The 21,916-nt window shown below is 42.9% G+C and overlaps 71 non-coding genes across 71 annotated transcripts; all 71 read left to right on the forward strand.

The window, feature by feature from the left end:
* Nucleotides 1–26: 26 nt before the first annotated feature.
* On the forward strand, nt 27–99 carry trnav-cac (transfer RNA valine (anticodon CAC)). The gene has a single exon. It is a non-coding gene; the product is annotated as a tRNA-Val (tRNA).
* A 232-nt stretch (nt 100–331) lies between these two features.
* Nucleotides 332–404, forward strand: trnav-uac (transfer RNA valine (anticodon UAC)). Its single transcript has one exon. It is a non-coding gene; the product is annotated as a tRNA-Val (tRNA).
* Nucleotides 405–644: 240 nt separating this feature from the next.
* trnav-aac (transfer RNA valine (anticodon AAC)) lies at nt 645–717 on the forward strand. The gene has a single exon. It is a non-coding gene; the product is annotated as a tRNA-Val (tRNA).
* Nucleotides 718–838: 121 nt separating this feature from the next.
* Nucleotides 839–911, forward strand: trnav-cac (transfer RNA valine (anticodon CAC)). The gene has a single exon. It is a non-coding gene; the product is annotated as a tRNA-Val (tRNA).
* A 232-nt stretch (nt 912–1,143) lies between these two features.
* On the forward strand, nt 1,144–1,216 carry trnav-uac (transfer RNA valine (anticodon UAC)). Its single transcript has one exon. It is a non-coding gene; the product is annotated as a tRNA-Val (tRNA).
* A 1,246-nt stretch (nt 1,217–2,462) lies between these two features.
* On the forward strand, nt 2,463–2,535 carry trnav-uac (transfer RNA valine (anticodon UAC)). Its single transcript has one exon. It is a non-coding gene; the product is annotated as a tRNA-Val (tRNA).
* Nucleotides 2,536–2,775: 240 nt separating this feature from the next.
* Nucleotides 2,776–2,848, forward strand: trnav-aac (transfer RNA valine (anticodon AAC)). Its single transcript has one exon. It is a non-coding gene; the product is annotated as a tRNA-Val (tRNA).
* A 123-nt stretch (nt 2,849–2,971) lies between these two features.
* Nucleotides 2,972–3,044, forward strand: trnav-cac (transfer RNA valine (anticodon CAC)). The gene has a single exon. It is a non-coding gene; the product is annotated as a tRNA-Val (tRNA).
* Nucleotides 3,045–3,283: 239 nt separating this feature from the next.
* trnaf-aaa (transfer RNA phenylalanine (anticodon AAA)) lies at nt 3,284–3,356 on the forward strand. Its single transcript has one exon. It is a non-coding gene; the product is annotated as a tRNA-Phe (tRNA).
* A 121-nt stretch (nt 3,357–3,477) lies between these two features.
* trnav-cac (transfer RNA valine (anticodon CAC)) lies at nt 3,478–3,550 on the forward strand. Its single transcript has one exon. It is a non-coding gene; the product is annotated as a tRNA-Val (tRNA).
* Nucleotides 3,551–3,782: 232 nt separating this feature from the next.
* On the forward strand, nt 3,783–3,855 carry trnav-uac (transfer RNA valine (anticodon UAC)). The gene has a single exon. It is a non-coding gene; the product is annotated as a tRNA-Val (tRNA).
* A 240-nt stretch (nt 3,856–4,095) lies between these two features.
* On the forward strand, nt 4,096–4,168 carry trnav-aac (transfer RNA valine (anticodon AAC)). The gene has a single exon. It is a non-coding gene; the product is annotated as a tRNA-Val (tRNA).
* A 123-nt stretch (nt 4,169–4,291) lies between these two features.
* On the forward strand, nt 4,292–4,364 carry trnav-cac (transfer RNA valine (anticodon CAC)). Its single transcript has one exon. It is a non-coding gene; the product is annotated as a tRNA-Val (tRNA).
* A 239-nt stretch (nt 4,365–4,603) lies between these two features.
* On the forward strand, nt 4,604–4,676 carry trnav-aac (transfer RNA valine (anticodon AAC)). Its single transcript has one exon. It is a non-coding gene; the product is annotated as a tRNA-Val (tRNA).
* Nucleotides 4,677–5,102: 426 nt separating this feature from the next.
* Nucleotides 5,103–5,175, forward strand: trnav-uac (transfer RNA valine (anticodon UAC)). Its single transcript has one exon. It is a non-coding gene; the product is annotated as a tRNA-Val (tRNA).
* A 240-nt stretch (nt 5,176–5,415) lies between these two features.
* On the forward strand, nt 5,416–5,488 carry trnav-aac (transfer RNA valine (anticodon AAC)). The gene has a single exon. It is a non-coding gene; the product is annotated as a tRNA-Val (tRNA).
* A 123-nt stretch (nt 5,489–5,611) lies between these two features.
* On the forward strand, nt 5,612–5,684 carry trnav-cac (transfer RNA valine (anticodon CAC)). Its single transcript has one exon. It is a non-coding gene; the product is annotated as a tRNA-Val (tRNA).
* Nucleotides 5,685–6,117: 433 nt separating this feature from the next.
* trnav-cac (transfer RNA valine (anticodon CAC)) lies at nt 6,118–6,190 on the forward strand. The gene has a single exon. It is a non-coding gene; the product is annotated as a tRNA-Val (tRNA).
* Nucleotides 6,191–6,422: 232 nt separating this feature from the next.
* On the forward strand, nt 6,423–6,495 carry trnav-uac (transfer RNA valine (anticodon UAC)). The gene has a single exon. It is a non-coding gene; the product is annotated as a tRNA-Val (tRNA).
* Nucleotides 6,496–6,931: 436 nt separating this feature from the next.
* trnav-cac (transfer RNA valine (anticodon CAC)) lies at nt 6,932–7,004 on the forward strand. Its single transcript has one exon. It is a non-coding gene; the product is annotated as a tRNA-Val (tRNA).
* A 239-nt stretch (nt 7,005–7,243) lies between these two features.
* trnav-aac (transfer RNA valine (anticodon AAC)) lies at nt 7,244–7,316 on the forward strand. Its single transcript has one exon. It is a non-coding gene; the product is annotated as a tRNA-Val (tRNA).
* A 121-nt stretch (nt 7,317–7,437) lies between these two features.
* On the forward strand, nt 7,438–7,510 carry trnav-cac (transfer RNA valine (anticodon CAC)). The gene has a single exon. It is a non-coding gene; the product is annotated as a tRNA-Val (tRNA).
* Nucleotides 7,511–7,742: 232 nt separating this feature from the next.
* Nucleotides 7,743–7,815, forward strand: trnav-uac (transfer RNA valine (anticodon UAC)). Its single transcript has one exon. It is a non-coding gene; the product is annotated as a tRNA-Val (tRNA).
* Nucleotides 7,816–8,055: 240 nt separating this feature from the next.
* On the forward strand, nt 8,056–8,128 carry trnav-aac (transfer RNA valine (anticodon AAC)). The gene has a single exon. It is a non-coding gene; the product is annotated as a tRNA-Val (tRNA).
* Nucleotides 8,129–8,249: 121 nt separating this feature from the next.
* trnav-cac (transfer RNA valine (anticodon CAC)) lies at nt 8,250–8,322 on the forward strand. The gene has a single exon. It is a non-coding gene; the product is annotated as a tRNA-Val (tRNA).
* A 232-nt stretch (nt 8,323–8,554) lies between these two features.
* Nucleotides 8,555–8,627, forward strand: trnav-uac (transfer RNA valine (anticodon UAC)). The gene has a single exon. It is a non-coding gene; the product is annotated as a tRNA-Val (tRNA).
* Nucleotides 8,628–8,867: 240 nt separating this feature from the next.
* trnav-aac (transfer RNA valine (anticodon AAC)) lies at nt 8,868–8,940 on the forward strand. Its single transcript has one exon. It is a non-coding gene; the product is annotated as a tRNA-Val (tRNA).
* Nucleotides 8,941–9,063: 123 nt separating this feature from the next.
* On the forward strand, nt 9,064–9,136 carry trnav-cac (transfer RNA valine (anticodon CAC)). The gene has a single exon. It is a non-coding gene; the product is annotated as a tRNA-Val (tRNA).
* Nucleotides 9,137–9,375: 239 nt separating this feature from the next.
* On the forward strand, nt 9,376–9,448 carry trnav-gac (transfer RNA valine (anticodon GAC)). Its single transcript has one exon. It is a non-coding gene; the product is annotated as a tRNA-Val (tRNA).
* Nucleotides 9,449–9,569: 121 nt separating this feature from the next.
* trnav-cac (transfer RNA valine (anticodon CAC)) lies at nt 9,570–9,642 on the forward strand. Its single transcript has one exon. It is a non-coding gene; the product is annotated as a tRNA-Val (tRNA).
* A 232-nt stretch (nt 9,643–9,874) lies between these two features.
* Nucleotides 9,875–9,947, forward strand: trnav-uac (transfer RNA valine (anticodon UAC)). The gene has a single exon. It is a non-coding gene; the product is annotated as a tRNA-Val (tRNA).
* A 240-nt stretch (nt 9,948–10,187) lies between these two features.
* On the forward strand, nt 10,188–10,260 carry trnav-aac (transfer RNA valine (anticodon AAC)). Its single transcript has one exon. It is a non-coding gene; the product is annotated as a tRNA-Val (tRNA).
* Nucleotides 10,261–10,383: 123 nt separating this feature from the next.
* trnav-cac (transfer RNA valine (anticodon CAC)) lies at nt 10,384–10,456 on the forward strand. The gene has a single exon. It is a non-coding gene; the product is annotated as a tRNA-Val (tRNA).
* Nucleotides 10,457–10,695: 239 nt separating this feature from the next.
* Nucleotides 10,696–10,768, forward strand: trnav-aac (transfer RNA valine (anticodon AAC)). The gene has a single exon. It is a non-coding gene; the product is annotated as a tRNA-Val (tRNA).
* Nucleotides 10,769–10,889: 121 nt separating this feature from the next.
* trnav-cac (transfer RNA valine (anticodon CAC)) lies at nt 10,890–10,962 on the forward strand. The gene has a single exon. It is a non-coding gene; the product is annotated as a tRNA-Val (tRNA).
* A 232-nt stretch (nt 10,963–11,194) lies between these two features.
* trnav-uac (transfer RNA valine (anticodon UAC)) lies at nt 11,195–11,267 on the forward strand. Its single transcript has one exon. It is a non-coding gene; the product is annotated as a tRNA-Val (tRNA).
* Nucleotides 11,268–11,507: 240 nt separating this feature from the next.
* Nucleotides 11,508–11,580, forward strand: trnav-aac (transfer RNA valine (anticodon AAC)). The gene has a single exon. It is a non-coding gene; the product is annotated as a tRNA-Val (tRNA).
* A 123-nt stretch (nt 11,581–11,703) lies between these two features.
* On the forward strand, nt 11,704–11,776 carry trnav-cac (transfer RNA valine (anticodon CAC)). Its single transcript has one exon. It is a non-coding gene; the product is annotated as a tRNA-Val (tRNA).
* A 239-nt stretch (nt 11,777–12,015) lies between these two features.
* On the forward strand, nt 12,016–12,088 carry trnav-aac (transfer RNA valine (anticodon AAC)). Its single transcript has one exon. It is a non-coding gene; the product is annotated as a tRNA-Val (tRNA).
* A 426-nt stretch (nt 12,089–12,514) lies between these two features.
* Nucleotides 12,515–12,587, forward strand: trnav-uac (transfer RNA valine (anticodon UAC)). Its single transcript has one exon. It is a non-coding gene; the product is annotated as a tRNA-Val (tRNA).
* A 240-nt stretch (nt 12,588–12,827) lies between these two features.
* trnav-aac (transfer RNA valine (anticodon AAC)) lies at nt 12,828–12,900 on the forward strand. The gene has a single exon. It is a non-coding gene; the product is annotated as a tRNA-Val (tRNA).
* A 123-nt stretch (nt 12,901–13,023) lies between these two features.
* trnav-cac (transfer RNA valine (anticodon CAC)) lies at nt 13,024–13,096 on the forward strand. The gene has a single exon. It is a non-coding gene; the product is annotated as a tRNA-Val (tRNA).
* Nucleotides 13,097–13,529: 433 nt separating this feature from the next.
* On the forward strand, nt 13,530–13,602 carry trnav-cac (transfer RNA valine (anticodon CAC)). Its single transcript has one exon. It is a non-coding gene; the product is annotated as a tRNA-Val (tRNA).
* Nucleotides 13,603–13,834: 232 nt separating this feature from the next.
* Nucleotides 13,835–13,907, forward strand: trnav-uac (transfer RNA valine (anticodon UAC)). The gene has a single exon. It is a non-coding gene; the product is annotated as a tRNA-Val (tRNA).
* A 436-nt stretch (nt 13,908–14,343) lies between these two features.
* Nucleotides 14,344–14,416, forward strand: trnav-cac (transfer RNA valine (anticodon CAC)). Its single transcript has one exon. It is a non-coding gene; the product is annotated as a tRNA-Val (tRNA).
* A 239-nt stretch (nt 14,417–14,655) lies between these two features.
* trnav-aac (transfer RNA valine (anticodon AAC)) lies at nt 14,656–14,728 on the forward strand. Its single transcript has one exon. It is a non-coding gene; the product is annotated as a tRNA-Val (tRNA).
* A 121-nt stretch (nt 14,729–14,849) lies between these two features.
* On the forward strand, nt 14,850–14,922 carry trnav-cac (transfer RNA valine (anticodon CAC)). The gene has a single exon. It is a non-coding gene; the product is annotated as a tRNA-Val (tRNA).
* Nucleotides 14,923–15,154: 232 nt separating this feature from the next.
* trnav-uac (transfer RNA valine (anticodon UAC)) lies at nt 15,155–15,227 on the forward strand. Its single transcript has one exon. It is a non-coding gene; the product is annotated as a tRNA-Val (tRNA).
* Nucleotides 15,228–15,467: 240 nt separating this feature from the next.
* On the forward strand, nt 15,468–15,540 carry trnav-aac (transfer RNA valine (anticodon AAC)). Its single transcript has one exon. It is a non-coding gene; the product is annotated as a tRNA-Val (tRNA).
* Nucleotides 15,541–15,661: 121 nt separating this feature from the next.
* trnav-cac (transfer RNA valine (anticodon CAC)) lies at nt 15,662–15,734 on the forward strand. Its single transcript has one exon. It is a non-coding gene; the product is annotated as a tRNA-Val (tRNA).
* Nucleotides 15,735–15,966: 232 nt separating this feature from the next.
* On the forward strand, nt 15,967–16,039 carry trnav-uac (transfer RNA valine (anticodon UAC)). The gene has a single exon. It is a non-coding gene; the product is annotated as a tRNA-Val (tRNA).
* A 240-nt stretch (nt 16,040–16,279) lies between these two features.
* trnav-aac (transfer RNA valine (anticodon AAC)) lies at nt 16,280–16,352 on the forward strand. Its single transcript has one exon. It is a non-coding gene; the product is annotated as a tRNA-Val (tRNA).
* A 123-nt stretch (nt 16,353–16,475) lies between these two features.
* Nucleotides 16,476–16,548, forward strand: trnav-cac (transfer RNA valine (anticodon CAC)). The gene has a single exon. It is a non-coding gene; the product is annotated as a tRNA-Val (tRNA).
* A 239-nt stretch (nt 16,549–16,787) lies between these two features.
* Nucleotides 16,788–16,860, forward strand: trnav-gac (transfer RNA valine (anticodon GAC)). Its single transcript has one exon. It is a non-coding gene; the product is annotated as a tRNA-Val (tRNA).
* Nucleotides 16,861–16,981: 121 nt separating this feature from the next.
* On the forward strand, nt 16,982–17,054 carry trnav-cac (transfer RNA valine (anticodon CAC)). Its single transcript has one exon. It is a non-coding gene; the product is annotated as a tRNA-Val (tRNA).
* Nucleotides 17,055–17,286: 232 nt separating this feature from the next.
* trnav-uac (transfer RNA valine (anticodon UAC)) lies at nt 17,287–17,359 on the forward strand. Its single transcript has one exon. It is a non-coding gene; the product is annotated as a tRNA-Val (tRNA).
* Nucleotides 17,360–17,599: 240 nt separating this feature from the next.
* On the forward strand, nt 17,600–17,672 carry trnav-aac (transfer RNA valine (anticodon AAC)). The gene has a single exon. It is a non-coding gene; the product is annotated as a tRNA-Val (tRNA).
* A 123-nt stretch (nt 17,673–17,795) lies between these two features.
* Nucleotides 17,796–17,868, forward strand: trnav-cac (transfer RNA valine (anticodon CAC)). Its single transcript has one exon. It is a non-coding gene; the product is annotated as a tRNA-Val (tRNA).
* A 239-nt stretch (nt 17,869–18,107) lies between these two features.
* trnav-aac (transfer RNA valine (anticodon AAC)) lies at nt 18,108–18,180 on the forward strand. Its single transcript has one exon. It is a non-coding gene; the product is annotated as a tRNA-Val (tRNA).
* Nucleotides 18,181–18,301: 121 nt separating this feature from the next.
* On the forward strand, nt 18,302–18,374 carry trnav-cac (transfer RNA valine (anticodon CAC)). The gene has a single exon. It is a non-coding gene; the product is annotated as a tRNA-Val (tRNA).
* Nucleotides 18,375–18,606: 232 nt separating this feature from the next.
* trnav-uac (transfer RNA valine (anticodon UAC)) lies at nt 18,607–18,679 on the forward strand. Its single transcript has one exon. It is a non-coding gene; the product is annotated as a tRNA-Val (tRNA).
* A 240-nt stretch (nt 18,680–18,919) lies between these two features.
* Nucleotides 18,920–18,992, forward strand: trnav-aac (transfer RNA valine (anticodon AAC)). Its single transcript has one exon. It is a non-coding gene; the product is annotated as a tRNA-Val (tRNA).
* A 123-nt stretch (nt 18,993–19,115) lies between these two features.
* trnav-cac (transfer RNA valine (anticodon CAC)) lies at nt 19,116–19,188 on the forward strand. Its single transcript has one exon. It is a non-coding gene; the product is annotated as a tRNA-Val (tRNA).
* A 239-nt stretch (nt 19,189–19,427) lies between these two features.
* On the forward strand, nt 19,428–19,500 carry trnav-aac (transfer RNA valine (anticodon AAC)). Its single transcript has one exon. It is a non-coding gene; the product is annotated as a tRNA-Val (tRNA).
* Nucleotides 19,501–20,239: 739 nt separating this feature from the next.
* Nucleotides 20,240–20,312, forward strand: trnav-aac (transfer RNA valine (anticodon AAC)). The gene has a single exon. It is a non-coding gene; the product is annotated as a tRNA-Val (tRNA).
* Nucleotides 20,313–20,435: 123 nt separating this feature from the next.
* On the forward strand, nt 20,436–20,508 carry trnav-cac (transfer RNA valine (anticodon CAC)). Its single transcript has one exon. It is a non-coding gene; the product is annotated as a tRNA-Val (tRNA).
* Nucleotides 20,509–20,747: 239 nt separating this feature from the next.
* On the forward strand, nt 20,748–20,820 carry trnav-aac (transfer RNA valine (anticodon AAC)). Its single transcript has one exon. It is a non-coding gene; the product is annotated as a tRNA-Val (tRNA).
* Nucleotides 20,821–20,941: 121 nt separating this feature from the next.
* Nucleotides 20,942–21,014, forward strand: trnav-cac (transfer RNA valine (anticodon CAC)). Its single transcript has one exon. It is a non-coding gene; the product is annotated as a tRNA-Val (tRNA).
* A 232-nt stretch (nt 21,015–21,246) lies between these two features.
* trnav-uac (transfer RNA valine (anticodon UAC)) lies at nt 21,247–21,319 on the forward strand. Its single transcript has one exon. It is a non-coding gene; the product is annotated as a tRNA-Val (tRNA).
* A 240-nt stretch (nt 21,320–21,559) lies between these two features.
* trnav-aac (transfer RNA valine (anticodon AAC)) lies at nt 21,560–21,632 on the forward strand. The gene has a single exon. It is a non-coding gene; the product is annotated as a tRNA-Val (tRNA).
* Nucleotides 21,633–21,755: 123 nt separating this feature from the next.
* trnav-cac (transfer RNA valine (anticodon CAC)) lies at nt 21,756–21,828 on the forward strand. Its single transcript has one exon. It is a non-coding gene; the product is annotated as a tRNA-Val (tRNA).
* The last annotated feature ends 88 nt before the right edge of the window (nt 21,829–21,916 follow it).

Genomic DNA, 21,916 nt, shown 5'->3' on the forward strand with positions numbered 1-21,916 from the left:
GATTTTCTTCTGCTTCCTGAAGACAGGTTTCCATAGTGTAGTGGTTATCACGTTCGCCTCACACGCGAAAGGTCCCCAGTTCGAAACTGGGTGGAAACAACTTGAGCAATTTTTACTATATGTGCTGAAATGGCTCTAAGGTAAGTGGATATCCAGCTACAAAGGCTAAAAGCTATTTTAAGGCAATCATACTAAGGATCTCAAGCCAGACTCCAATGGTGAATTATCTCTGTTCTGTTGTTTGTGGAATCTACACAGACTGACACTCTGCTTGCGGTGCAGATTATGGGATGAACCTGTCTTGGAAAAAGGCCACTAAACTCACTGTGAGGTTTCTCTAGTGTAGTGGTTATCACGTTCGCTTTACACGCGAAAGGTCCCCAGTTCGAAACTGGGCAGAAACAAATTGAGTGTTTTTTAACTAAACATGCTGAAATGGATCTCCGGCAAGCGCATTTCCACACTACAAAGGCTCCAATTTCAAGCTAGTTGAAGGCAATCGTGCTAAGGATCTCAAGACAGACTACCAAGCCCAATGAGCACTTTCCTGTTGCTTGTGGAATTTACACAGACCAACACTCTGATTGCAGGGCAGATTATGGGATGAACCTGTCTTGGAAAAAGGCAATTAAGCTCACCATGAGGTTTCTGTAGTGTAGTGGTTATCACGTTCGCCTAACACGCGAAAGGTCCTCGGTTCGAAACCGAGCAGAAACAGCGACCAACTTTTGACAGAAAGTATGAATTGTTTGCAACGCCAAGAGTATCTATCTCCCTTTTACATTATACACATTTTAATTTGTGAGTCTGAAGATTTTCTTCTGCTTCCTGAAGACAGGTTTCCATAGTGTAGTGGTTATCACGTTCGCCTCACACGCGAAAGGTCCCCAGTTCGAAACTGGGTGGAAACAACTTGAGGATTTTTTACTATATGTGCTGAAATGGCTCTAAGGTAAGTGGATATCCAGCTACAAAGGCTAAAAGCTATTTGAAGGCAATCATACTAAGGATCTCAAGCCAGACTCCAATGGTGAATTGTCTCTGTTCTGTTGTTTGTGGAATCTACACAGACTGACACTCTGCTTGCGGTGCAGATTATGGGATGAACCTGTCTTGGAAAAAGGCCACTAAACTCACTGTGAGGTTTCTCTAGTGTAGTGGTTATCACGTTCGCTTTACATGCGAAAGGTCCCCAGTTCGAAACTGGGCAGAAACAAATTGAGTGTTTTTTAACTAAACATGCTGAAATGGATCTCCGGCAAGCACATTTCCACACTACAAAGGCTCCAATTTCAAGCTAGTTGAAGGCAATCGTGCTAAGGATCTCAAGACAGACTACCAAGCCCAATGAGCACTTTCCTGTTGCTTGTGGAATTTACACAGACCAACACTCTGATTGCAGGGCAGATTATGGGATGAACGTGTCTTGGAAAAAGGCAATTAAGCTCACCATGAGGTTTCTGTAGTGTAGTGGTTATCACGTTCGCCTAACACGCGACAGGTCCTCGGTTCGAAACCGAGCAGAAACAGCGGTCAGCTTTTGACAGAAAGTATAGATTGTTTGCGACGCTAAGAGTATTTAGCTCTCTTTTACATTATACGTTTTTTAAAATTCGTGATTCGCAAGACTTCCTTATGCTACTTCAAGACAGGTTTCCATAGTGTAGTGGTTATCACGTTCGCCTCACACGCGAAAGGTCCTCAGTTCGAAACTGGGTGGAAACATCTTGAGTAATTTTTACTATATGTGCTGAAATGGCTCTCAGGTTAGTGGATTTCCATGCTACAAAGGCTATAATTTCAAGCTATTTGGAGGCAATCATACTAAGGACCTCAAGTCAGACTACCATGATGAATTAGCTCTGTCCTGTTGTTTGTGGAATCTACACAGACTGACACTCTGCTTGCAGTGCATATTATTGGATGAACCTGTCTTGGAAAAAGACCACTCAACCCAAAGTGAAGTTTCTGTAGTGTAGTGGTTATCACGTTCGCCTAACACGCGAAAGGTCCTTGGTTCGAAACCGAGCAGAAACAACGACCAACTTTTGACAGAAAGTATGAATTGTTTGCAACGCCAAGAGTATCTATCTCCTTTTACATTATACACATTTTAATTTGTGAGTCTGAAGATTTTCTTCTGCTTCCTGAAGACAGGTTTCCATAGTGTAGTGGTTATCACGTTCGCCTCACACGTGAAAGGTCCCCAGTTCGAAACCGGGTGAAAACAACTTGAGCAATTTTTACTATATGTGCTGAAATGGCTCTAAGGTAAGTGGATATCCAGCTACAAAGGCTAAAAGCTATTTGAAGGCAATCATACTAAGGATCTCAAGCCAGACTCCAATGGTGAATTATCTCTGTTCTGTTGTTTGTGGAATCTACACAGACTGACACTCTGCTTGCGGTGCAGATTATGGGATGAACCTGTCTTGGAAAAAGGCCACTAAACTCATTGTGAGGTTTCTGTAGTGTAGTGGTTATCACGTTCGCTTTACACGCGAAAGGTCCCCAGTTCGAAACTGGGCAGAAACAAATTGAGTGTTTTTTAACTAAACATGCTGAAATGGATCTCCGGCAAGCGCATTTCCACACTACAAAGGCTCCAATTTCAAGCTAGTTGAAGGCAATCGTGCTAAGGATCTCAAGACAGACTACCAAGCCCAATGAGCACTTTCCTGTTGCTTGTGGAATTTACACAGACCAACACTCTGATTGCAGGGCAGATTATGGGATGAACCTGTCTTGGAAAAAGGCAATTAAGCTCACCATGAGGTTTCTGTAGTGTAGTGGTTATCACGTTCGCCTAACACGCGAAAGGTCCTCGGTTCGAAACCGAGCAGAAACAGCGGTCAGCTTTTGACAGAAAGTATAGATTGTTTGCGACGCTAAGAGTATTTAGCTCTCTTTTACATTATACATTTTTTAAAATTCGTGATTCGCAAGACTTCCTTATGCTACCTCAAGACAGGTTTCCATAGTGTAGTGGTTATCACGTTCGCCTCACACGCGAAAGGTCCCCAGTTCGAAACTGGGTGGAAACATCTTGAGTAATTTTTACTATATGTGCTGAAATGGCTCTCAGGTTAGTGGATTTCCATGCTACAAAGGCTGTAATTTCAAGCTATTTGGAGGCAATCATACTAAGGACCTCAAGTCAGACTACCATGATGAATTAGCTCTGTCCTGTTGTTTGTGGAATCTACACAGACTGACACTCTGCTTGCAGTGCATATTATTGGATGAACCTGTCTTGGAAAAAGACCACTCAACCCAAAGTGAAGTTTCTGTAGTGTAGTGGTTATCACGTTCGCCTAAAACGCGAAAGGTCCTCGGTTCGAAACCGAGCAGAAACAGCGACCAACTTTTGACAGAAAGTATGAATTGTTTGCAACGCCAAGAGTATCTATCTCCCTTTTACATTATACACATTTTAATTTGTGAGTCTGAAGATTTTCTTCTGCTTCCTGAAGACAGGTTTCCATAGTGTAGTGGTTATCACGTTCGCCTCACACGCGAAAGGTCCCCAGTTCGAAACTGGGTGGAAACAACTTGAGCAATTTTTACTATATGTGCTGAAATGGCTCTAAGGTAAGTGGATATCCAGCTACAAAGGCTAAAAGCTATTTGAAGGCAATCATACTAAGGATCTCAAGCCAGACTCCAATGGTGAATTATCTCTGTTCTGTTGTTTGTGGAATCTACACAGACTGACACTCTGCTTGCGGTGCAGATTATGGGATGAACCTGTCTTGGAAAAAGGCCACTAAACTCACTGTGAGGTTTCTGTAGTGTAGTGGTTATCACGTTCGCTTTACACGCGAAAGGTCCCCATTTCGAAACTGGGCAGAAACAAATTGAGTGTTTTTTAACTAAACATGCTGAAATGGATCTCCGGCAAGCGCATTTCCACACTACAAAGGCTCCAATTTCAAGCTAGTTGAAGGCAATCGTGCTAAGGATCTCAAGACAGACTACCAAGCCCAATGAGCACTTTCCTGTTGCTTGTGGAATTTACACAGACCAACACTCTGATTGCAGGGCAGATTATGGGATGAACCTGTCTTGGAAAAAGGCAATTAAGCTCACCATGAGGTTTCTGTAGTGTAGTGGTTATCACGTTCGCCTAACACGCGAAAGGTCCTCGGTTCGAAACCGAGCAGAAACAGCGGTCAGCTTTTGACAGAAAGTATAGATTGTTTGCGACGCTAAGAGTATTTAGCTCTCTTTTACATTATACGTTTTTTAAAATTCGTGATTCGCAAGACTTCCTTATGCTACCTCAAGACAGGTTTCCATAGTGTAGTGGTTATCACGTTCGCCTCACACGCGAAAGGTCCCCAGTTCGAAACTGGGTGGAAACATCTTGAGTAATTTTTACTATATGTGCTGAAATGGCTCTCAGGTTAGTGGATTTCCATGCTACAAAGGCTGTAATTTCAAGCTATTTGGAGGCAATCATACTAAGGACCTCAAGTCAGACTACCATGATGAATTAGCTCTGTCCTGTTGTTTGTGGAATCTACACAGACTGACACTCTGCTTGCAGTGCATATTATTGGATGAACCTGTCTTGGAAAAAGACCACTCAACCCAAAGTGAAGTTTCTGTAGTGTAGTGGTTATCACGTTCGCCTAACACGCGAAAGGTCCTCGGTTCGAAACCGAGCAGAAACAGCGACAAACTTTTGACAGAAAGTATGAATTGTTTGCAACGCCAAGAGTATCTATCTCCCTTTTACATTATACACATTTTAATTTGTGAGTCTGAAGATTTTCTTCTGCTTCCTGAAGACAGATTTCCATAGTGTAGTGGTTATCACGTTCGCCTCACACGCGAAAGGTCCCCAGTTCGAAACTGGGTGGAAACAACTTGAGCAATTTTTACTATATGTGCTGAAATGGCTCTAAGGTAAGTGGATATCCAGCTACAAAGGCTAAAAGCTATTTGAAGGCAATCATACTAAGGATCTCAAGCCAGACTCCAATGGTGAATTATCTCTGTTCTGTTGTTTGTGGAATCTACACAGACTGACACTCTGCTTGCGGTGCAGATTATGGGATGAACCTGTCTTGGAAAAAGGCCACTAAACTCACTGTGAGGTTTCTGTAGTGTAGTGGTTATCACGTTCGCTTTACACGCGAAAGGTCCCCAGTTCGAAACTGGGCAGAAACAAATTGAGTGTTTTTGAACTAAACATGCTGAAATGGATCTCCGGCAAGCGCATTTCCACACTACAAAGGCTCCAATTTCAAGCTAGTTGAAGGCAATCGTGCTAAGGATCTCAAGACAGACTACCAAGCCCAATGAGCACTTTCCTGTTGCTTGTGGAATTTACACAGACCAACACTCTGATTGCAGGGCAGATTATGGGATGAACCTGTCTTGGAAAAAGGCAATTAAGCTCACCATGAGGTTTCTGTAGTGTAGTGGTTATCACGTTCGCCTAACACGCGAAAGGTCCTCGGTTCGAAACCGAGCAGAAACAGCGGTCAGCTTTTGACAGAAAGTATAGATTGTTTGCGACGCTAAGAGTATTTAGCTCTCTTTTACATTATACGTTTTTTAAAATTCGTGATTCGCAAGACTTCCTTATGCTACCTCAAGACAGGTTTCCATAGTGTAGTGGTTATCACGTTCGCCTCACACGCGAAAGGTCCCCAGTTCGAAACTGGGTGGAAACATCTTGAGTAATTTTTACTATATGTGCTGAAATGGCTCTCAGGTTAGTGGATTTCCATGCTACAAAGGCTGTAATTTCAAGCTATTTGGAGGCAATCATACAAAGGACCTCAAGTCAGACTGCCATGATGAATTAGCTCTGTCCTGTTGTTTGTGGAATCTACACAGACTGACACTCTGCTTGCAGTGCATATTATTGGATGAACCTGTCTTGGAAAAAGACCACTCAACCCAAAGTGAAGTTTCTGTAGTGTAGTGGTTATCACGTTTGCCTAACACGCGAAAGGTCCTCGGTTCGAAACCGAGCAGAAACAGCGATCAACTTTTGACAGAAAGTATGAATTGTTTGCAACGCCAAGAGTATCTATCTCCCTTTTACGTTATACACATTTTAATTTGTGAGTCTGAAGATTTTCTTCTGCTTCCTGAAGACAGGTTTCCATAGTGTAGTGGTTATCACGTTCGCCTCACACGCGAAAGGTCCCCAGTTCGAAACTGGGTGGAAACAACTTGAGCAATTTTTACTATATGTGCTGAAATGGCTCTAAGGTAAGTGGATATCCAGCTACAAAGGCTAAAAGCTATTTGAAGGCAATCATACTAAGGATCTCAAGCCAGACTCCAATGGTGAATTATCTCTGTTCTGTTGTTTGTGGAATCTACACAGACTGACACTCTGCTTGCGGTGCAGATTATGGGATGAACCTGTCTTGGAAAAAGGCCACTAAACTCACTGTGAGGTTTCTGTAGTGTAGTGGTTATCACGTTCGCTTTACACGCGAAAGGTCCCCAGTTCGAAACTGGGCAGAAACAAATTGAGTGTTTTTTAACTAAACATGCTGAAATGGATCTCCGGCAAGCGCATTTCCACACTACAAAGGCTCCAATTTCAAGCTAGTTGAAGGCAATCGTGCTAAGGATCTCAAGACAGACTACCAAGCCCAATGAGCACTTTCCTGTTGCTTGTGGAATTTACACAGACCAACACTCTGATTGCAGGGCAGATTATGGGATGAACCTGTCTTGGAAAAAGGCAATTAAGCTCACCATGAGGTTTCTGTAGTGTAGTGGTTATCACGTTTGCCTAACACGCGAAAGGTCCTCGGTTCGAAACCGAGCAGAAACAGCGGTCAGCTTTTGACAGAAAGTATAGATTGTTTGCGACGCTAAGAGTATTTAGCTCTCTTTTACATTATACGTTTTTTAAAATTCGTGATTCGCAAGACTTCCTTATGCTACCTCAAGACAGGTTTCCATAGTGTAGTGGTTATCACGTTCGCCTCACACGCGAAAGGTCCCCAGTTCGAAACTGGGTGGAAACATCTTGAGTAATTTTTACTATATGTGCTGAAATGGCTCTCAGGTTAGTGGATTTCCATGCTACAAAGGCTGTAATTTCAAGCTATTTGGAGGCAATCATACAAAGGACCTCAAGTCAGACTGCCATGATGAATTAGCTCTGTCCTGTTGTTTGTGGAATCTACACAGACTGACACTCTGCTTGCAGTGCATATTATTGGATGAACCTGTCTTGGAAAAAGACCACTCAACCCAAAGTGAAGTTTCTGTAGTGTAGTGGTTATCACGTTCGCCTAACACGCGAAAGGTCCTCGGTTCGAAACCGAGCAGAAACAGCGACCAACTTTTGACAGAAAGTATGAATTGTTTGCAACGCCAAGAGTATCTATCTCCATTTTACGTTATACACATTTTAATTTGTGAGTCTGAAGATTTTCTTCTGCTTCCTGAAGACAGGTTTCCATAGTGTAGTGGTTATCACGTTCGCCTCACACGCGAAAGGTCCCCAGTTCGAAACTGGGTGGAAACAACTTGAGCAATTTTTACTATATGTGCTGAAATGGCTCTAAGGTAAGTGGATATCCAGCTACAAAGGCTAAAAGCTATTTTAAGGCAATCATACTAAGGATCTCAAGCCAGACTCCAATGGTGAATTATCTCTGTTCTGTTGTTTGTGGAATCTACACAGACTGACACTCTGCTTGCGGTGCAGATTATGGGATGAACCTGTCTTGGAAAAAGGCCACTAAACTCACTGTGAGGTTTCTCTAGTGTAGTGGTTATCACGTTCGCTTTACACGCGAAAGGTCCCCAGTTCGAAACTGGGCAGAAACAAATTGAGTGTTTTTTAACTAAACATGCTGAAATGGATCTCCGGCAAGCGCATTTCCACACTACAAAGGCTCCAATTTCAAGCTAGTTGAAGGCAATCGTGCTAAGGATCTCAAGACAGACTACCAAGCCCAATGAGCACTTTCCTGTTGCTTGTGGAATTTACACAGACCAACACTCTGATTGCAGGGCAGATTATGGGATGAACCTGTCTTGGAAAAAGGCAATTAAGCTCACCATGAGGTTTCTGTAGTGTAGTGGTTATCACGTTCGCCTAACACGCGAAAGGTCCTCGGTTCGAAACCGAGCAGAAACAGCGACCAACTTTTGACAGAAAGTATGAATTGTTTGCAACGCCAAGAGTATCTATCTCCCTTTTACATTATACACATTTTAATTTGTGAGTCTGAAGATTTTCTTCTGCTTCCTGAAGACAGGTTTCCATAGTGTAGTGGTTATCACGTTCGCCTCACACGCGAAAGGTCCCCAGTTCGAAACTGGGTGGAAACAACTTGAGCAATTTTTACTATATGTGCTGAAATGGCTCTAAGGTAAGTGGATATCCAGCTACAAAGGCTAAAAGCTATTTGAAGGCAATCATACTAAGGATCTCAAGCCAGACTCCAATGGTGAATTATCTCTGTTCTGTTGTTTGTGGAATCTACACAGACTGACACTCTGCTTGCGGTGCAGATTATGGGATTAACCTGTCTTGGAAAAAGGCCACTAAACTCACTGTGAGGTTTCTGTAGTGTAGTGGTTATCACGTTCGCTTTACACGCGAAAGGTCCCCAGTTCGAAACTGGGCAGAAACAAATTGAGTGTTTTTTAACTAAACATGCTGAAATGGATCTCCGGCAAGCGCATTTCCACACTACAAAGGCTCCAATTTCAAGCTAGTTGAAGGCAATTGTGCTAAGGATCTCAAGACAGACTACCAAGCCCAATGAGCACTTTCCTGTTGCTTGTGGAATTTACACAGACCAACACTCTGATTGCAGGGCAGATTATGGGATGAACCTGTCTTGGAAAAAGGCAGTTAAGCTCACCATGAGGTTTCTGTAGTGTAGTGGTTATCACGTTCGCCTAACACGCGAAAGGTCCTCGGTTCGAAACCGAGCAGAAACAGCGGTCAGCTTTTGACAGAAAGTATAGATTGTTTGCGACGCTAAGAGTATTTAGCTCTCTTTTACATTATACGTTTTTTAAAATTCGTGATTCGCAAGACTTCCTTATGCTACCTCAAGACAGGTTTCCATAGTGTAGTGGTTATCACGTTCGCCTCACACGCGAAAGGTCCCCAGTTCGAAACTGGGTGGAAACATCTTGAGTAATTTTTACTATATGTGCTGAAATGGCTCTCAGGTTAGTGGATTTCCATGCTACAAAGGCTGTAATTTCAAGCTATTTGGAGGCAATCATACTAAGGACCTCAAGTCAGACTACCATGATGAATTAGCTCTGTCCTGTTGTTTGTGGAATCTACACAGACTGACACTCTGCTTGCAGTGCATATTATTGGATGAACCTGTGTTGGAAAAAGACCACTCAACCCAAAGTGAAGTTTCTGTAGTGTAGTGGTTATCACGTTCGCCTGACACGCGAAAGGTCCTCGGTTCGAAACCGAGCAGAAACAGCGACCAACTTTTGACAGAAAGTATGAATTGTTTGCAACGCCAAGAGTATCTATCTCCCTTTTACATTATACACATTTTAATTTGTGAGTCTGAAGATTTTCTTCTGCTTCCTGAAGACAGGTTTCCATAGTGTAGTGGTTATCACGTTCGCCTCACACGCGAAAGGTCCCCAGTTCGAAACTGGGTGGAAACAACTTGAGCAATTTTTACTATATGTGCTGAAATGGCTCTAAGGTAAGTGGATATCCAGCTACAAAGGCTAAAAGCTATTTGAAGAAAATCATACTAAGGATCTCAAGCCAGACTCCAATGGTGAATTATCTCTGTTCTGTTGTTTGTGGAATCTACACAGACTGACACTCTGCTTGCGGTGCAGATTATGGGATGAACCTGTCTTGGAAAAAGGCCACTAAACTCACTGTGAGGTTTCTCTAGTGTAGTGGTTATCACGTTCGCTTTACACGCGAAAGGTCCCCAGTTCAAAACTGGGCAGAAACAAATTGAGTGTTTTTTAACTAAACATGCTGAAATGGATCTCCGGCAAGCGCATTTCCACACTACAAAGGCTCCAATTTCAAGCTAGTTGAAGGCAATCGTGCTAAGGATCTCAAGACAGACTACCAAGCCCAATGAGCACTTTCCTGTTGCTTGTGGAATTTACACAGACCAACACTCTGATTGCAGGGCAGATTATGGGATGAACCTGTCTTGGAAAAAGGCAATTAAGCTCACCATGAGGTTTCTGTAGTGTAGTGGTTATCACGTTCGCCTAACACGCGAAAGGTCCTCGGTTCGAAACCGAGCAGAAACAGCGGTCAGCTTTTGACAGAAAGTATAGATTGTTTGCGACGCTAAGAGTATTTAGCTCTCTTTTACATTATACGTTTTTTAAAATTCGTGATTCGCAAGACTTCCTTATGCTACCTCAAGACAGGTTTCCATAGTGTAGTGGTTATCACGTTCGCCTCACACGCGAAAGGTCCCCAGTTCGAAACTGGGTGGAAACATCTTGAGTAATTTTTACTATATGTGCTGAAATGGCTCTCAGGTTAGTGGATTTCCATGCTACAAAGGCTGTAATTTCAAGCTATTTGGAGGCAATCATACTAAGGACCTCAAGTCAGACTACCATGATGAATTAGCTCTGTCCTGTTGTTTGTGGAATCTACACAGACTGACACTCTGCTTGCAGTGCATATTATTGGATGAACCTGTCTTGGAAAAAGACCACTCAACCCAAAGTGAAGTTTCTGTAGTGTAGTGGTTATCACGTTCGCCTAACACGCGAAAGGTCCTCGGTTCGAAACCGAGCAGAAACAGCGACCAACTATTGACAGAAAGTATGAATTGTTTGCAACGCCAAGAGTATCTATCTCCCTTTTACATTATACACATTTTAATTTGTGAGTCTGAAGATTTTCTTCTGCTTCCTGAAGACAGGTTTCCATAGTGTAGTGGTTATCACGTTCGCCTCACACGCGAAAGGTCCCCAGTTCGAAACTGGGTGGAAACAACTTGAGCAATTTTTACTATATGTGCTGAAATGGCTCTAAGGTAAGTGGATATCCAGCTACAAAGGCTAAAAGCTATTTGAAGGCAATCATACTAAGGATCTCAAGCCAGACTCCAATGGTGAATTATCTCTGTTCTGTTGTTTGTGGAATCTACACAGACTGACACTCTGCTTGCGGTGCAGATTATGGGATGAACCTGTCTTGGAAAAAGGCCACTAAACTCACTGTGAGGTTTCTGTAGTGTAGTGGTTATCACGTTCGCTTTACACGCGAAAGGTCCCCAGTTCGAAACTGGGCAGAAACAAATTGAGTGTTTTTTAACTAAACATGCTGAAATGGATCTCCGGCAAGCGCATTTCCACACTACAAAGGCTCCAATTTCAAGCTAGTTGAAGGCAATCGTGCTAAGGATCTCGAGATAGACTACCAAGCCCAATGAGCACTTTCCTGTTGCTTGTGGAATTTACACAGACCAACACTCTGATTGCAGGGCAGATTATGGGATGAACCTGTCTTGGAAAAAGGCAATTAAGCTCACCATGAGGTTTCTGTAGTGTAGTGGTTATCACGTTCGCCTAACACGCGAAAGGTCCTCGGTTCGAAACCGAGCAGAAACAGCGGTCAGCTTTTGACAGAAAGTATAGATTGTTTGCGACGCTAAGAGTATTTAGCTCTCTTTTACATTATACGTTTTTTAAAATTCGTGATTCGCAAGACTTCCTTATGCTACCTCCAGACAGGTTTCCATAGTGTAGTGGTTATCACGTTCGCCTCACACGCGAAAGGTCCCCAGTTCGAAACTGGGTGGAAACATCTTGAGTAATTTTTACTATATGTGCTGAAATGGCTCTCAGGTTAGTGGATTTCCATGCTACAAAGGCTGTAATTTCAAGCTATTTGGAGGCAATCATACTAAGGACCTCAAGTCAGACTACCATGATGAATTAGCTCTGTCCTGTTGTTTGTGGAATCTACACAGACTGACACTCTGCTTGCAGTGCATATTATTGGATGAACCTGTCTTGGAAAAAGACCACTCAACCCAAAGTGAAGTTTCTGTAGTGTAGTGGTTATCACGTTCGCCTAACACGCGAAAGGTCCTCGGTTCGAAACCGAGCAGAAACAGCGACAAACTTTTGACAGAAAGTATGAATTGTTTGCAACGCCAAGAGTATCTATCTCCCTTTTACATTATACACATTTTAATTTGTGAGTCTGAAGATTTTCTTCTGCTTCCTGAAGACAGATTTCCATAGTGTAGTGGTTATCACGTTCGCCTCACACGCGAAAGGTCCCCAGTTCGAAACTGGGTGGAAACAACTTGAGCAATTTTTACTATATGTGCTGAAATGGCTCTAAGGTAAGTGGATATCCAGCTACAAAGGCTAAAAGCTATTTGAAGGCAATCATACTAAGGATCTCAAGCCAGACTCCAATGGTGAATTATCTCTGTTCTGTTGTTTGTGGAATCTACACAGACTGACACTCTGCTTGCGGTGCAGATTATGGGATGAACCTGTCTTGGAAAAAGGCCACTAAACTCACTGTGAGGTTTCTGTAGTGTAGTGGTTATCACGTTCGCTTTACACGCGAAAGGTCCCCAGTTCGAAACTGGGCAGAAACAAATTGAGTGTTTTTGAACTAAACATGCTGAAATGGATCTCCGGCAAGCGCATTTCCACACTACAAAGGCTCCAATTTCAAGCTAGTTGAAGGCAATCGTGCTAAGGATCTCAAGACAGACTACCAAGCCCAATGAGCACTTTCCTGTTGCTTGTGGAATTTACACAGACCAACACTCTGATTGCAGGGCAGATTATGGGATGAACCTGTCTTGGAAAAAGGCAATTAAGCTCACCATGAGGTTTCTGTAGTGTAGTGGTTATCACGTTCGCCTAACACGCGAAAGGTCCTCGGTTCGAAACCGAGCAGAAACAGCGGTCAGCTTTTGACAGAAAGTATAGATTGTTTGCGACGCTAAGAGTATTTAGCTCTCTTTTACATTATACGTTTTTTAAAATTCGTGATTCGCAAGACTTCCTTATGCTACCTCAAGACAGGTTTCCATAGTGTAGTGGTTATCACGTTCGCCTCACACGCGAAAGGTCCCCAGTTCGAAACTGGGTGGAAACATCTTGAGTAATTTTTACTATATGTGCTGAAATGGCTCTCAGGTTAGTGGATTTCCATGCTACAAAGGCTGTAATTTCAAGCTATTTGGAGGCAATCATACAAAGGACCTCAAGTCAGACTGCCATGATGAATTAGCTCTGTCCTGTTGTTTGTGGAATCTACACAGACTGACACTCTGCTTGCAGTGCATATTATTGGATGAACCTGTCTTGGAAAAAGACCACTCAACCCAAAGTGAAGTTTCTGTAGTGTAGTGGTTATCACGTTTGCCTAACACGCGAAAGGTCCTCGGTTCGAAACCGAGCAGAAACAGCGATCAACTTTTGACAGAAAGTATGAATTGTTTGCAACGCCAAGAGTATCTATCTCCCTTTTACGTTATACACATTTTAATTTGTGAGTCTGAAGATTTTCTTCTGCTTCCTGAAGACAGGTTTCCATAGTGTAGTGGTTATCACGTTCGCCTCACACGCGAAAGGTCCCCAGTTCGAAACTGGGTGGAAACAACTTGAGCAATTTTTACTATATGTGCTGAAATGGCTCTAAGGTAAGTGGATATCCAGCTACAAAGGCTAAAAGCTATTTGAAGGCAATCATACTAAGGATCTCAAGCCAGACTCCAATGGTGAATTATCTCTGTTCTGTTGTTTGTGGAATCTACACAGACTGACACTCTGCTTGCGGTGCAGATTATGGGATGAACCTGTCTTGGAAAAAGGCCACTAAACTCACTGTGAGGTTTCTGTAGTGTAGTGGTTATCACGTTCGCTTTACACGCGAAAGGTCCCCAGTTCGAAACTGGGCAGAAACAAATTGAGTGTTTTTTAACTAAACATGCTGAAATGGATCTCCGGCAAGCGCATTTCCACACTACAAAGGCTCCAATTTCAAGCTAGTTGAAGGCAATCGTGCTAAGGATCTCAAGACAGACTACCAAGCCCAATGAGCACTTTCCTGTTGCTTGTGGAATTTACACAGACCAACACTCTGATTGCAGGGCAGATTATGGGATGAACCTGTCTTGGAAAAAGGCAATTAAGCTCACCATGAGGTTTCTGTAGTGTAGTGGTTATCACGTTTGCCTAACACGCGAAAGGTCCTCGGTTCGAAACCGAGCAGAAACAGCGGTCAGCTTTTGACAGAAAGTATAGATTGTTTGCGACGCTAAGAGTATTTAGCTCTCTTTTACATTATACGTTTTTTAAAATTCGTGATTCGCAAGACTTCCTTATGCTACCTCAAGACAGGTTTCCATAGTGTAGTGGTTATCACGTTCGCCTCACACGCGAAAGGTCCCCAGTTCGAAACTGGGTGGAAACATCTTGAGTAATTTTTACTATATGTGCTGAAATGGCTCTCAGGTTAGTGGATTTCCATGCTACAAAGGCTGTAATTTCAAGCTATTTGGAGGCAATCATACAAAGGACCTCAAGTCAGACTGCCATGATGAATTAGCTCTGTCCTGTTGTTTGTGGAATCTACACAGACTGACACTCTGCTTGCAGTGCATATTATTGGATGAACCTGTCTTGGAAAAAGACCACTCAACCCAAAGTGAAGTTTCTGTAGTGTAGTGGTTATCACGTTCGCCTAACACGCGAAAGGTCCTCGGTTCGAAACCGAGCAGAAACAGCGACCAACTTTTGACAGAAAGTATGAATTGTTTGCAACGCCAAGAGTATCTATCTCCATTTTACGTTATACACATTTTAATTTGTGAGTCTGAAGATTTTCTTCTGCTTCCTGAAGACAGGTTTCCATAGTGTAGTGGTTATCACGTTCGCCTCACACGCGAAAGGTCCCCAGTTCGAAACTGGGTGGAAACAACTTGAGCAATTTTTACTATATGTGCTGAAATGGCTCTAAGGTAAGTGGATATCCAGCTACAAAGGCTAAAAGCTATTTTAAGGCAATCATACTAAGGATCTCAAGCCAGACTCCAATGGTGAATTATCTCTGTTCTGTTGTTTGTGGAATCTACACAGACTGACACTCTGCTTGCGGTGCAGATTATGGGATGAACCTGTCTTGGAAAAAGGCCACTAAACTCACTGTGAGGTTTCTCTAGTGTAGTGGTTATCACGTTCGCTTTACACGCGAAAGGTCCCCAGTTCGAAACTGGGCAGAAACAAATTGAGTGTTTTTTAACTAAACATGCTGAAATGGATCTCCGGCAAGCGCATTTCCACACTACAAAGGCTCCAATTTCAAGCTAGTTGAAGGCAATCGTGCTAAGGATCTCAAGACAGACTACCAAGCCCAATGAGCACTTTCCTGTTGCTTGTGGAATTTACACAGACCAACACTCTGATTGCAGGGCAGATTATGGGATGAACCTGTCTTGGAAAAAGGCAATTAAGCTCACCATGAGGTTTCTGTAGTGTAGTGGTTATCACGTTCGCCTAACACGCGAAAGGTCCTCGGTTCGAAACCGAGCAGAAACAGCGACCAACTTTTGACAGAAAGTATGAATTGTTTGCAACGCCAAGAGTATCTATCTCCCTTTTACATTATACACATTTTAATTTGTGAGTCTGAAGATTTTCTTCTGCTTCCTGAAGACAGGTTTCCATAGTGTAGTGGTTATCACGTTCGCCTCACACGCGAAAGGTCCCCAGTTCGAAACTGGGTGGAAACAACTTGAGCAATTTTTACTATATGTGCTGAAATGGCTCTAAGGTAAGTGGATATCCAGCTACAAAGGCTAAAAGCTATTTGAAGGCAATCATACTAAGGATCTCAAGCCAGACTCCAATGGTGAATTATCTCTGTTCTGTTGTTTGTGGAATCTACACAGACTGACACTCTGCTTGCGGTGCAGATTATGGGATTAACCTGTCTTGGAAAAAGGCCACTAAACTCACTGTGAGGTTTCTGTAGTGTAGTGGTTATCACGTTCGCTTTACACGCGAAAGGTCCCCAGTTCGAAACTGGGCAGAAACAAATTGAGTGTTTTTTAACTAAACATGCTGAAATGGATCTCCGGCAAGCGCATTTCCACACTACAAAGGCTCCAATTTCAAGCTAGTTGAAGGCAATTGTGCTAAGGATCTCAAGACAGACTACCAAGCCCAATGAGCACTTTCCTGTTGCTTGTGGAATTTACACAGACCAACACTCTGATTGCAGGGCAGATTATGGGATGAACCTGTCTTGGAAAAAGGCAGTTAAGCTCACCATGAGGTTTCTGTAGTGTAGTGGTTATCACGTTCGCCTAACACGCGAAAGGTCCTCGGTTCGAAACCGAGCAGAAACAGCGGTCAGCTTTTGACAGAAAGTATAGATTGTTTGCGACGCTAAGAGTATTTAGCTCTCTTTTACATTATACGTTTTTTAAAATTCGTGATTCGCAAGACTTCCTTATGCTACCTCAAGACAGGTTTCCATAGTGTAGTGGTTATCACGTTCGCCTCACACGCGAAAGGTCCCCAGTTCGAAACTGGGTGGAAACATCTTGAGTAATTTTTACTATATGTGCTGAAATGGCTCTCAGGTTAGTGGATTTCCATGCTACAAAGGCTGTAATTTCAAGCTATTTGGAGGCAATCATACTAAGGACCTCAAGTCAGACTACCATGATGAATTAGCTCTGTCCTGTTGTTTGTGGAATCTACACAGACTGACACTCTGCTTGCAGTGCATATTATTGGATGAACCTGTGTTGGAAAAAGACCACTCAACCCAAAGTGAAGTTTCTGTAGTGTAGTGGTTATCACGTTCGCCTGACACGCGAAAGGTCCTCGGTTCGAAACCGAGCAGAAACAGCGACCAACTTTTGACAGAAAGTATGAATTGTTTGCAACGCCAAGAGTATCTATCTCCCTTTTACATTATACACATTTTAATTTGTGAGTCTGAAGATTTTCTTCTGCTTCCTGAAGACAGGTTTCCATAGTGTAGTGGTTATCACGTTCGCCTCACACGCGAAAGGTCCCCAGTTCGAAACTGGGTGGAAACAACTTGAGCAATTTTTACTATATGTGCTGAAATGGCTCTAAGGTAAGTGGATATCCAGCTACAAAGGCTAAAAGCTATTTGAAGGCAATCATACTAAGGATCTCAAGCCAGACTCCAATGGTGAATTATCTCTGTTCTGTTGTTTGTGGAATCTACACAGACTGACACTCTGCTTGCGGTGCAGATTATGGGATGAACCTGTCTTGGAAAAAGGCCACTAAACTCACTGTGAGGTTTCTCTAGTGTAGTGGTTATCACGTTCGCTTTACACGCGAAAGGTCCCCAGTTCAAAACTGGGCAGAAACAAATTGAGTGTTTTTTAACTAAACATGCTGAAATGGATCTCCGGCAAGCGCATTTCCACACTACAAAGGCTCCAATTTCAAGCTAGTTGAAGGCAATCGTGCTAAGGATCTCAAGACAGACTACCAAGCCCAATGAGCACTTTCCTGTTGCTTGTGGAATTTACACAGACCAACACTCTGATTGCAGGGCAGATTATGGGATGAACCTGTCTTGGAAAAAGGCAATTAAGCTCACCATGAGGTTTCTGTAGTGTAGTGGTTATCACGTTCGCCTAACACGCGAAAGGTCCTCGGTTCGAAACCGAGCAGAAACAGCGGTCAGCTTTTGACAGAAAGTATAGATTGTTTGCGACGCTAAGAGTATTTAGCTCTCTTTTACATTATACGTTTTTTAAAATTCGTGATTCGCAAGACTTCCTTATGCTACCTCAAGACAGGTTTCCATAGTGTAGTGGTTATCACGTTCGCCTCACACGCGAAAGGTCCCCAGTTCGAAACTGGGTGGAAACATCTTGAGTAATTTTTACTATATGTGCTGAAATGGCTCTCAGGTTAGTGGATTTCCATGCTACAAAGGCTGTAATTTCAAGCTATTTGGAGGCAATCATACTAAGGACCTCAAGTCAGACTACCATGATGAATTAGCTCTGTCCTGTTGTTTGTGGAATCTACACAGACTGACACTCTGCTTGCAGTGCATATTATTGGATGAACCTGTCTTGGAAAAAGACCACTCAACCCAAAGTGAAGTTTCTGTAGTGTAGTGGTTATCACGTTCGCCTAACACGCGAAAGGTCCTCGGTTCGAAACCGAGCAGAAACAGCAACCAACTATTGACAGAAAGTATGAATTGTTTGCAACGCCAAGAGTATCTATCTCCCTTTTACATTATACACATTTTAATTTGTGAGTCTGAAGATTTTCTTCTGCTTCCTGAAGACAGGTTTCCATAGTGTAGTGGTTATCACGTTCGCCTCACACGCGAAAGGTCCCCAGTTCGAAACTGGGTGGAAACAACTTGAGCAATTTTTACTATATGTGCTGAAATGGCTCTAAGGTAAGTGGATATCCAGCTACAAAGGCTAAAAGCTATTTGAAGGCAATCATACTAAGGATCTCAAGCCAGACTCCAATGGTGAATTATCTCTGTTCTGTTGTTTGTGGAATCTACACAGACTGACACTCTGCTTGCGGTGCAGATTATGGGATGAACCTGTCTTGGAAAAAGGCCACTAAACTCACTGTGAGGTTTCTGTAGTGTAGTGGTTATCACGTTCGCTTTACACGCGAAAGGTCCCCAGTTCGAAACTGGGCAGAAACAAATTGAGTGTTTTTTAACTAAACATGCTGAAATGGATCTCCGGCAAGCGCATTTCCACACTACAAAGGCTCCAATTTCAAGCTAGTTGAAGGCAATCGTGCTAAGGATCTCGAGATAGACTACCAAGCCCAATTAGCACTTTCCTGTTGCTTGTGGAATTTACACAGACCAACACTCTGATTGCAGGGCAGATTATGGGATGAACCTGTCTTGGAAAAAGGCAATTAAGCTCACCATGAGGTTTCTGTAGTGTAGTGGTTATCACGTTCGCCTAACACGCGAAAGGTCCTCGGTTCGAAACCGAGCAGAAACAGCGGTCAGCTTTTGACAGAAAGTATAGATTGTTTGCGACGCTAAGAGTATTTAGCTCTCTTTTACATTATACGTTTTTTAAAATTCGTGATTCGCAAGACTTCCTTATGCTACCTCCAGACAGGTTTCCATAGTGTAGTGGTTATCACGTTCGCCTCACACGCGAAAGGTCCCCAGTTCGAAACTGGGTGGAAACATCTTGAGTAATTTTTACTATATGTGCTGAAATGGCTCTCAGGTTAGTGGATTTCCATGCTACAAAGGCTATAATTTCAAGCTATTTGGAGGCAATCATACTAAGGACCTCAAGTCAGACTGCCATGATGAATTAGCTCTGTCCTGTTGTTTGTGGAATCTACACAGACTGACACTCTGCTTGCAGTGCATATTATTGGATGAACCTGTCTTGGAAAAAGACCACTCAACCCAAAGTGAAGTTTCTGTAGTGTAGTGGTTATCACGTTCGCCTAACACGCGAAAGGTCCTCGGTTCGAAACCGAGCAGAAACAGCGACCAACTTTTGACAGAAAGTATGAATTGTTTGCAACGCCAAGAGTATCTATCTCCCTTTTACGTTATACACATTTTAATTTGTGAGTCTGAAGATTTTCTTCTGCTTCCTGAAGACAGGTTTCCATAGTGTAGTGGTTATCACGTTCGCCTCACACGCGAAAGGTCCCCAGTTCGAAACTGGGTAGAAACAACTTGAGCAATTTTTACTATATGTGCTGAAATGGCTCTAAGGTAAGTGGATATCCAGCTACAAAGGCTAAAAGCTATTTGAAGGCAATCATACTAAGGATCTCAAGCCAGACTCCAATGGTGAATTATCTCTGTTCTGTTGTTTGTGGAATCTACACAGACTGACACTCTGCTTGCGGTGCAGATTATGGGATGAACCTGTCTTGGAAAAAGGCCACTAAACTCACTGTGAGGTTTCTCTAGTGTAGTGTTTATCACGTTCGCTTTACACGCGAAAGGTCCCCAGTTCGAAACTGGGCAGAAACAAATTGAGTGTTTTTTAACTAAACATGCTGAAATGGATCTCCGGCAAGCGCATTTCCACACTACAAAGGCTCCAATTTCAAGCTAGTTGAAGGCAATCGTGCTAAGGATCTCAAGACAGACTACCAAGCCCAATGAGCACTTTCCTGTTGCTTGTGGAATTTACACAGACCAACACTCTGATTGCAGGGCAGATTATGGGATGAACCTGTCTTGGAAAAAGGCAATTAAGCTCAACATGAGGTTTCTGTAGTGTAGTGGTTATCACGTTCGCCTAACACGCGAAAGGTCCTCGGTTCGAAACCGAGCAGAAACAGCGGTCAGCTTTTGACAGAAAGTATAGATTGTTTGCGACGCTAAGAGTATTTAGCTCTCTTTTACATTATACGTTTTTTAAAATTCGTGATTCGCAAGACTTCCTTATGCTACCTCAAGACAGGTTTCCATAGTGTAGTGGTTATCACGTTCGCCTCACACGCGAAAGGTCCCCAGTTCGAAACTGGGTGGAAACATCTTGAGTAATTTTTACTATATGTGCTGAAATGGCTCTCAGGTTAGTGGATTTCCATGCTACAAAGGCTGTAATTTCAAGCTATTTGGAGGCAATCATACAAAGGACCTCAAGTCAGACTGCCATGATGAATTAGCTCTGTCCTGTTGTTTGTGGAATCTACACAGACTGACACTCTGCTTGCAGTGCATATTATTGGATGAACCTGTGTTGGAAAAAGACCACTCAACCCAAAGTGAAGTTTCTGTAGTGTAGTGGTTATCACGTTCGCCTAACACGCGAAAGGTCCTCGGTTCGAAACCGAGCAGAAACAGCGACCAACTTTTGACAGAAAGTATGAATTGTTTGCAACGCCAAGAGTATCTATCTCCCTTTTACATTATACACATTTTAATTTGTGAGTCTGAAGATTTTCTTCTGCTTCCTGAAGACAGGTTTCCATAGTGTAGTGGTTATCACGTTCGCCTCACACGCGAAAGGTCCCCAGTTCGAAACTGGGTGGAAACAACTTGAGCAATTTTTACTATATGTGCTGAAATGGCTCTAAGGTAAGTGGATATCCAGCTACAAAGGCTAAAAGCTATTTGAAGGCAATCATACTAAGGATCTCAAGCCAGACTCCAATGGTGAATTATCTCTGTTCTGTTGTTTGTGGAATCTACACAGACTGACACTCTGCTTGCGGTGCAGATTATGGGATGAACCTGTCTTGGAAAAAGGCCACTAAACTCACTGTGAGGTTTCTGTAGTGTAGTGGTTATCACGTTCGCTTTACACGCGAAAGGTCCCCAGTTCGAAACTGGGCAGAAACAAATTGAGTGTTTTTTAACTAAACATGCTGAAATGGATCTCCGGCAAGCGCATTTCCACACTACAAAGGCTCCAATTTCAAGCTAGTTGAAGGCAATCGTGCTAAGGATCTCAAGACAGACTACCAAGCCCAATGAGCACTTTCCTGTTGCTTGTGGAATTTACACAGACCAACACTCTGATTGCAGGGCAGATTATGGGATGAACCTGTCTTGGAAAAAGGCAATTAAGCTCACCATGAGGTTTCTGTAGTGTAGTGGTTATCACGTTCGCCTAACACGCGAAAGGTCCTCGGTTCGAAACCGAGCAGAAACAGCGGTCAGCTTTTGACAGAAAGTATAGATTGTTTGCGACGCTAAGAGTATTTAGCTCTCTTTTACATTATACGTTTTTTAAAATTCGTGATTCGCAAGACTTCCTTATGCTACCTCCAGACAGGTTTCCATAGTGTAGTGGTTATCACGTTCGCCTCACACGCGAAAGGTCCCCAGTTCGAAACTGGGTGGAAACATCTTGAGTAATTTTTACTATATGTGCTGAAATGGCTCTCAGGTTAGTGGATTTCCATGCTACAAAGGCTATAATTTCAAGCTATTTGG

This window comes from Pseudorasbora parva, chromosome 5 (assembly GCF_024679245.1).
Source record: "Pseudorasbora parva isolate DD20220531a chromosome 5, ASM2467924v1, whole genome shotgun sequence".
Taxonomy (NCBI): Eukaryota; Metazoa; Chordata; class Actinopteri; order Cypriniformes; family Gobionidae; genus Pseudorasbora; species Pseudorasbora parva.